Raw genomic sequence first — 8,562 nt, 5'->3', positions numbered from 1 at the left:
GTCTGGCAGACACCATCAAAGATGATAACACGGCATCTAGTCAAGACCGTGCAAAAGCTATGATTTTCCTCCGCCACCATCTTGACGAGGGTCTTAAATTACAATATCTTACATTAAAAGATCCCTTGAAATTGTGGAAAAATTTAAAAGAAAGGTATGACCACCTGAAGTTGGTCATGCTTCCACAAGCACGTTATGACTGGTTAAATCTGAGACTGATGGACTTTAAAAATATAACTGAATATAATTCTGCTTTATTTAGAATTATAGCTCAGTTAACTTTATGCGGAGATGATATCACGGAACAAGATAAACTTGAAAAAACGTACTCCACATTTCCACCCGCGAATATGCTCCTGCAGCAGCAATATCGCGAAAAAGGCTTTAAAAAATATTCTGAATTACTTTCTCACCTTCTTATTGCTGAAAGACATAATGAACTATTAATGAAAAATCATGATAGTCGGCTAGTTGGTTCTTTGCCACTCCCTGAAGTGAATCAGGCAAATTCTAACCAACGAGAAAGAGGCCATGGCCCCAGTCGTGGTCGTGGTCGTAGTCAAAGAAGAAATTTTAATCATGATGCTCGGCTGGCACCGAGAAATAACCAGCAATATAAAAGGCAGGGTAAAAAGCCAGAAGCTTTACCGAAGAATAATTCAGAAACAATATGTCATAGATGTGGAGGTGTGGGGCACTGGTCGTGGATTTGCCGGTCATCAAAACGCTTGGTTCAGCTATATCAGGCATCGTTAAAGAGGGCAGAAAATAATCCAGAGACAAATTTTATCTCTGAGGACAATATTGAGCCCATGCATCTGGATGTAGCTGATTTCTTTAATTTTCCAGAAGTAAATATGAATGTTGATAAGCCCGATAATATTTAAACAATTCTCTTTGTTGTTGTATGTATTAAATATTATGTTTGTATTTTTCTAGATTTATGTAATAAAATAAAATTTTGTATAATAAATTATGTATTAATTATAATATTTACTTTCTTTCTTTGTGAAGAAAATATGGAAATGCCTCAAATCTTGTTTGGATCAATGATAAATCACGAGGATATTTGTGTAATTGATAGTAGAACAACCCATGCTATATTTAAAGACGAGAAATATTTTTCCAATTTACTTAGAAGAAAAGCTAATGTTACTATAATTTCTGGTAATTCAAAAATGATAGAAGGCTCCGGAAGAGCTACTATAATTCTGCCTAAGGGAACAAAAATTGTTATAAAAGATGCACTATTTTCTTCTAAATCCTCACGAAACTTGTTAAGTTTTAAAGATATCCGCAGAAATGGATATCATGTTGAGACACTAAATGAAATGAATATTGAATATCTTGGTATAACCAAGAGTGTCTCAGGCCAGAAATATATTTTGGAAAAATTACCAACTCTGTCATCTGGCCTATATTATGCAAAAATTAGTGCAATTGAAGCAAATATGATCGTAAACCAGAAGTTTACTGATCCAAATATATTTGTGCTATGGCATGATCGAATAGGTCATCCTGGATCAATAATGATGAGACGAATTCTTGAAAATTCAACTGGACATCCGTTAAAGAACCAGAAGATTCTTACAAATGATGAATTTTCATGTGCTGCTTGTTATCAAGGCAAATTAATTGCCAGACCATCGACCCTGAAGGTTGGCATCGAATCTCCTGGCTTTTTAGAGCGTATACATGGAGATATATGTGGACCTATTCATCCACCTAGTGGATTGTTTAGATATTTTATGGTCCTAATAGATGCATCATCTAGATGGTCTCATGTGTGCTTATTATCATCTCGCAACCTGGCGTTTGCGAAATTGTTAGCACAAATAATAAGATTGAGAGCGCAATTCCCAGATTATTCAATTAAGGCCATTCGCCTTGATAATGCTGGAGAATTTACATCCCAAGCATTTAAGGATTATTGTTTATTAATTGGGATAAAAATTGAACATCCTGTTGCTCATGTTCATACTCAAAATGGCCTTGCAGAGTCATTTATTAAGCGCCTACAATTAATAGCAAGACCTCTACTAATGAAAACAAAATTGCCAATTACTGTTTGGGGTCATGCTATCTTACATGCAGCAGCACTTGTACGTCTCAGACCGACTCATTATAATAAATACTCTCCGTCACAATTAGTATTTGGTCATGTACCAAATATAGCCCATTTAAGAATTTTTAGTTGTGCGGTATACGTGCCTATAGCACCACCACAACGTACAAAAATGGGCCCTCAACGAAGGTTGGGTATATATGTTGGGTTTGACTCACCCTCCATAATTCGATACCTTGAACTGTTGACTGGAGATTTATTCACTGCTCGATTTGCAGATTGTCGGTTTGATGAAACAATTTTCCCGCCATTAGGGGGAGAGAAAAAGGTGTTACATTCCGTATTTTTGCATTTTGGATTATTCGTACGCTAACGATTATAAATTCAAGGACTTTTAATTTTGAATTTTAAAAGGACATGATTTGTTGTAGATGCCAAGTTATATGAATAATTTATGTGTAGTAAAATACATCTCAAGAAGGACCCTTAAGCCAAATCAAAATAGAAGCCATCAAATATGTTTTTCTTAAAGTTACGTTTCGGGTAAGCTGACTTCGGGAGGCCATAACCTCTTTATAATTTGAGAATTTGGGAAAACTCTCAACATGAAAGTTGTAGATAATTGAAATATCTTTCCAACCATAGGTCGTGGGACAAAATGTGATATCGGAGTAATAAGATATAGACGTTTTAAGTCTGACAGGCCAAACTAAATAGTGAATTCGGCCCAACCCAATTTTAATTCGGGTCAGGCCCAATACCCACGAAATTAATCAAAATTCTATGTCTTCCTTCATAGTTTAGACCAAGAAATATCTGGAAATTTCCAGAGAGAGTAAGATAAGGGAAAGCTAGAGAGAAACACCAACATCCACCACAATTAAAGCCCCGAATCTCAAAGCTCTTGAAGAGAAAATTGTTGTACGTCGCGTTGGCTTCAATTTGAGCTAGAAATCAGCCAATAAGGAGAAGATTTTATGTGGTGCTGCAAATTTAAGGTAATATTAAAGTCTCCTTTTCATTGTTAATAAGTTTAGTTAGAGTTTTAACGGATTAGAACGGAGAAAATAGTGTTATAAACTAGTTTGGTGATTTGTTGAGAGTTATGGGTTAAAGGGTTGATTTAGGTAGATTAAATAGATGGAATTATCTTAGTGATGATGTATAATAATGTTTGATATTGTTTTGATGTTGTTGATGAGTTGTTGTTCTTGAATTTGGAGGAAAAAGGTGTATGAAGATTGTGAATGTTCAAACCCGTTTTTGGAATTGAGTAGCTGGTAGTAATTCTGGAATATCTCATTGTGTAGACCTTCGATTTTAGATATTAAACATGTTTTGGAAAGCTAATACACGTACCTACAACTCTTATGTTTATGTCTTAGTCTATATCTGCTGTTATGATGTCGAAAACTGAGCATGAATCTTAAGACAAATTCTGTCCAGATTCTGGATTGAAAATTCCTTCATGTATAGTTGTTCGTATTTTGATGATATCTCTTTGTAGAAAATTAATTTTGAGTTGATTTCTTTTGCATTGGAAACTTAAGACAGAGATCTAAATGTTTCATGAAGGTTATAAAGTCCAGTTTTGCCGTTTTCATTTTCAAATTTTAGATACAACGTGAGGTACTTGACTTTCCGAATTTACTGCTTTGGTAACATGAATAATAAATCTTATTTTGTGTCAATATTTTGGATTGTTGATGTTGGTTGATGATTATATGGCTGGTTTGAAAGTGGGAAAAGTGAGTGGTATAGGGGAGGTGTTGTCCATTTTTTTTTAGAAATAACCTACTAACGATAGACTACGTTTTATTCTTGTCCATAGCTTAATCATAGTGCTTAACGTTTTAATATAGGTTGAGACAATATTGGACAACATATACGTATAAACGCTAAAGGTATGTAAAGTTAACATTTTCTTCTTTTGGCATGATCCATATGAAACGAACGAATGACGTATGCTTAAATTCCAAAGAAACTCTTATTCGTAGATATACTCGGATGGCTACCGTTCTTGATTTTCAAAATTTATATTGTTATGTCTTGACTCATGTGTATAATTCCAGCCATCCTAGTTGGTATAACTCATGTTGTGGTATAATTCATATTTTAGTATAATCCATAATTAGTGTGATTTATAATGACTATTGTCTTGGTTTTCAAATGATGGTCTGTTTTGCTTATTCTATTAAGTCTCCGATAATGATTAAATTTCACAAGGTTGCTAATGATATCTTATTCGTGCATGCTGTTATGGTATTATTCACCGAGTCCTACGATAGGCCGGGTATGTTATCATGTATGGATTCCACTACATTATTCACCGAGTCCCTTACTAGAGGGCCGGGTACGTGATATGATAATATGATATTATAATGATATGACGATATGATTATGGCACCGAGTCCCATAATGGGCTGGGTACGGTATCAGTGTACACTACTCTATTCACCGAGTTCCTTGCTAGAGGGCCGGGTATGGTATATATATACATATGACGATATATTGATATAATTGTGATACCGAGTCTCATAACGGGCCAGGTACGATATATGATGATGATATGCATGTCTTTATTTTATAACACAGGTACAGTGATTTATTGATTATGACACTTGACTCCTGAATCTTTATTTCAGATGTGATCTCCTTTACGATATTTTATGCTTTATATACTCGGTACATATTTCGTATTGACCCCCTTCTTTGGGGGGCTGCATTTCGTGCCCGCAGGTACAGATACTTATTTTGGAGAGCCGCCACCTTAGGATTCTACTCAACGGGTTGAAGTGCTCCATTGTCTCGGAGCCTAAACTTTTGGTACTAATCCTTATAATGTATATATTTGTGTATTTGGGGGGTACGGCGGGGCCCTGTCTCGTCATATGCTATTGTTAATCCTCTTAGAGGTCTGTAGACACATGAGTGGGTTGTATGTAGATATTGTCTGATGTACTAGTATGGCATATGTTTTTGGACATTTACATTCAGAGTGAAAGCCTTGTCGGCTTACGTATTATGTTATCTTATTTTTGACAATTAAGACTCCCCAAGAAATAGCTAATTTTGGTATATATATAAGTGACAGTTTGAGACAACGTGCTACCCATATAAATTCTATATCGTGTTTAATTGTCGATTGACAAAAGATAATATGTGTGTATACGAGTGTCCAATTCGGACACTAGTCACGGCCTACGGGGCTAGGTCGTGACAAAAGTGGTATCAGAGCAGTTCATCCTCGGAATGTCTACAGACCGTGTCTAGTAGAGTCTTGTTTATCGGTGTGTTGTGCACCACATCTATAAACAGGAGGCTACAGGACATTTAGGATGTTATCATTTCTTTTACTTTAAATCGTGCGATAGAGCTGTATTATCAGAATAATTTCTCCCTAACATACTATTATATTTACAGTGATGCCTCCAAGAAAAGAGACAGCTGCCCAAAAGGGAAAGTCAGTAGTAGGAGAGACTAGTCGGACCCCGAGGATTACTAGGGCCCGTGCCCAGTCTATGCCTGAGGTTGTGCTCCTGTCGGCGAGCTCTACTACACCGCCATATGAGGAGAGAGAAGCAGCAACTGACACTATGGATCGGGGGGTTGCTTCACCGCCAGCTCCAGAGGCTCCAGTACCTGAGCCTCCAGCTCTTCAGCCAGGGGCAGAGGACAGGGCTATGAGAGATGCAGTTCAGTTGCTGACCAGAATAGCGATAGGGCAGGCTCGCAGGCATGGGTTAGGGGTTGACTATGCTGATAGACATGATAGTTTAAGGGCTCGTGATTTCTTGACTTGTAATCCTCCAGAGTTCTATGGGTCAAGGCCCGGGGATGACCCGCAGGAGTTTATCCAACAAGTTCAGCGTACGTTGAGGATAATTAAGGCTTCTGAGACAGAGTCTGTTGAGTTAGCTTCCTATCGGCTGCGTGATGTAGCTGTTAATTGGTATGAGTCATGGGAGTTATCTAGGGGCGAGGGTGCTCCTCCAGCGGTGTGGGGTGAATTTGTGGAGGTCTTCCTTGGCCACTTTCTACCTCCAGAGATGAGACGAGCCAGAGTAGACAGGTTTTTACAATTGAGGCAGAATGGCAGGAGCATCAGAGATTATAGCCTTGAGTTTGACTCGTTGGCGAGACATGCGCCAGCTATTGTAGCTGACATGGCTGATAGAGTGCATCGGTATGTGATGGGGCTGGATCGTTATTTGATTGATAGCTGTATGGCAATGGCTTCTCAGCCAGGTATGGACATTGCTCGGGTACAGGCATATGCACAGGGGGTAGAAGATCGGCACAGAGGGCGTCAGCCCGATAGAGATCATGATAGAGGCCAGCGTAAAAGAGCTAGATCAGCTAGTTATTCTGGGGAATTTCAAGGCGGGCAGCCTCAGCAGTACAGTAGATATCCTTCTCAGCCAGCCCAGAGTGCACCCCCACAATTCAAAGGTAGTAGATTCGATAGCACAGGGTATTCAGGATCCGGTCAGAGCTCCAGGGTTTCAAGTTCACAGATAAACAGGGGTTCGCGTCAGTCGAGACCACCTTTGCCTCGGTGTCCTCGTTGTGGTAGGTCACATTTTGGAGAATGTCGTTTTTCTATAGGTGCATGCTTTACTTGCGGCCGTCAAGGCCATATTATGAGGGAGTGTCCATTTAGGGGTAATTTAAGTGGTGCAGCTCAGCCTACTGGGTCAGTTGTTGGCTCATCTTCTTCTGTAGCTATGCGCCCTGTGGGGCAGGGTATTCAGATAACAGCAGGCCGTGGTAGAGGCCGTGGTGGATCTTTCAGTTCTAGCGGTCCTTCAAACCGCATATATGCCTTGGCTAGTAGACAAGACCAGGAGGCGTCGCCAAATGTAGTTATAGGTATATTATCAATTTTCTCGCAGGATGTATATGCATTGATAGATCCAGGTTCCACCTTATCATATATATCTCCCTTTGTTGCTAGTAGAATCGGAATAAAATCTGAATCAATAGAACCATTTGAGGTAGCTACACCGATAGGAGATTCTGTTATAGCCAACAAAGTATATAGAGATTGTTCGGTGATTATATATAGTCGACACACCAAGGCAGATTTGGTAGAGTTAGCTATGACAGAATTTGATGTTATTATGGGCATGGATTGGCTAGCTTCTTGTTATGCTAATGTTGATTGTAGAGAAAAAGTAGTTCGATTCCAATTCCCAGGAGAACCAGTCATAGAATGGATGGGCAATACAGCATCACCGAGGGGTAAGTTTATTTCATACCTCAAGGCAAGGAAAATGGTTAGAAAGGGTTATATTTATCATCTGGTTCGTGTCCATAACTTGGAAGCAGAGGAATCGACTCTTCAGTCAGTTCCGGTAGTTAACGAATTTACAGATGTATTCCCAGATAAACTTCCAGGTCTTCCTCCTGAGCGGGAGATAGATTTCAATATAGATATATTGCCAGATACCCAGCCTATATCTATTCCTCCCTACAGAATGGCACCCGCAGAACTGAAGGAGTTGAAGGAGCAACTGCGAGACCTATTAGAAAAAGGCTTCATTAGGCCCAGTATATCACCTTGGGGAGCACCGGTATTATTCGTGAGAAAGAAAGATGGGTCACTACGAATGTGTATTGATTATAGGCAGTTGAACAAGGTGACAATAAAGAATAGATATCCTCTCCCCAGGATTGATGATTTATTTGACCAATTGCAAGGTGCTAAGTGTTTTTCAAAAATAGACTTGCGGTCAGGCTATCACCAGGTACGGGTAAAGGAGGCAGATATTCCAAAGACTGCGTTTAGGACCCGATACGGGCATTATGAGTTTCGGGTGATGTCTTTTGGGCTGACCAATGCCCCAGCAGTGTTTATGGATCTTATGAACCGAGTGTTCAAGCCATTCCTAGACCTGTTCGTGATTGTATTTATTGATGATATTCTGGTCTACTCACGATCGGAAGGGGAGCACATAGATCATTTGAGGAAGGTACTTGGGGTGCTCCAGCACCAGAAGTTGTATGCTAAATTTTCTAAATGTGAATTCTGGTTGACTTCAGTAGCATTCTTGGGGCACATTATTGGAGCTGATGGTATTCGAGTAGATACACAGAAAATCGAGGCCGTAAAGACTTGGCCTAGACCTACGACACCTACTGAGGTACGTAGTTTTCTTGGGCTAGCAGGATATTACAGGAGATTCGTTGAGAAATTTGCTTCAATTTCAGCACCTTTAACAAGGCTAACTCAAAAGGCCGTTAAGTTCCAGTGGACCGATGCCTGTGAACAAAGCTTTCAGTTGCTGAAAGACAAGTTGACTACGGCCCCAGTTCTAACCCTTCCTGAAGGACCAGATGGCTATGTTATTTATTGTGATGCTTCTGGTGTTGGGTTAGGATGTGTATTGATGCAACATGGTAGAGTCATAGCTTATGCCTCCCGACAGTTAAGGAAGCACGAAAGAAATTATCCAACTCATGATCTGGAATTAGCAGCAGTAATTCATGCTTTG

The 8,562-nt window shown here is 39.4% G+C and overlaps 1 long non-coding RNA gene across 1 annotated transcript; it reads left to right on the top strand.

Moving 5' to 3' along the window:
* Nucleotides 1–2,509: 2,509 nt before the first annotated feature.
* LOC129881459 (uncharacterized) lies at nucleotides 2,510–5,169 on the top strand. Its single transcript, XR_008765587.1, has 3 exons — nucleotides 2,510–3,063; nucleotides 3,928–3,969; nucleotides 4,805–5,169. It is a non-coding gene; the product is annotated as an uncharacterized LOC129881459 (long non-coding RNA).
* The last annotated feature ends 3,393 nt before the right edge of the window (nucleotides 5,170–8,562 follow it).

Source organism: Solanum dulcamara, chromosome 3 (genome assembly GCF_947179165.1).
Source record: "Solanum dulcamara chromosome 3, daSolDulc1.2, whole genome shotgun sequence".
NCBI classification, from domain to species: Eukaryota; Viridiplantae; Streptophyta; class Magnoliopsida; order Solanales; family Solanaceae; genus Solanum; species Solanum dulcamara.
This window is presented reverse-complemented; position numbering and strand designations above follow the sequence as displayed.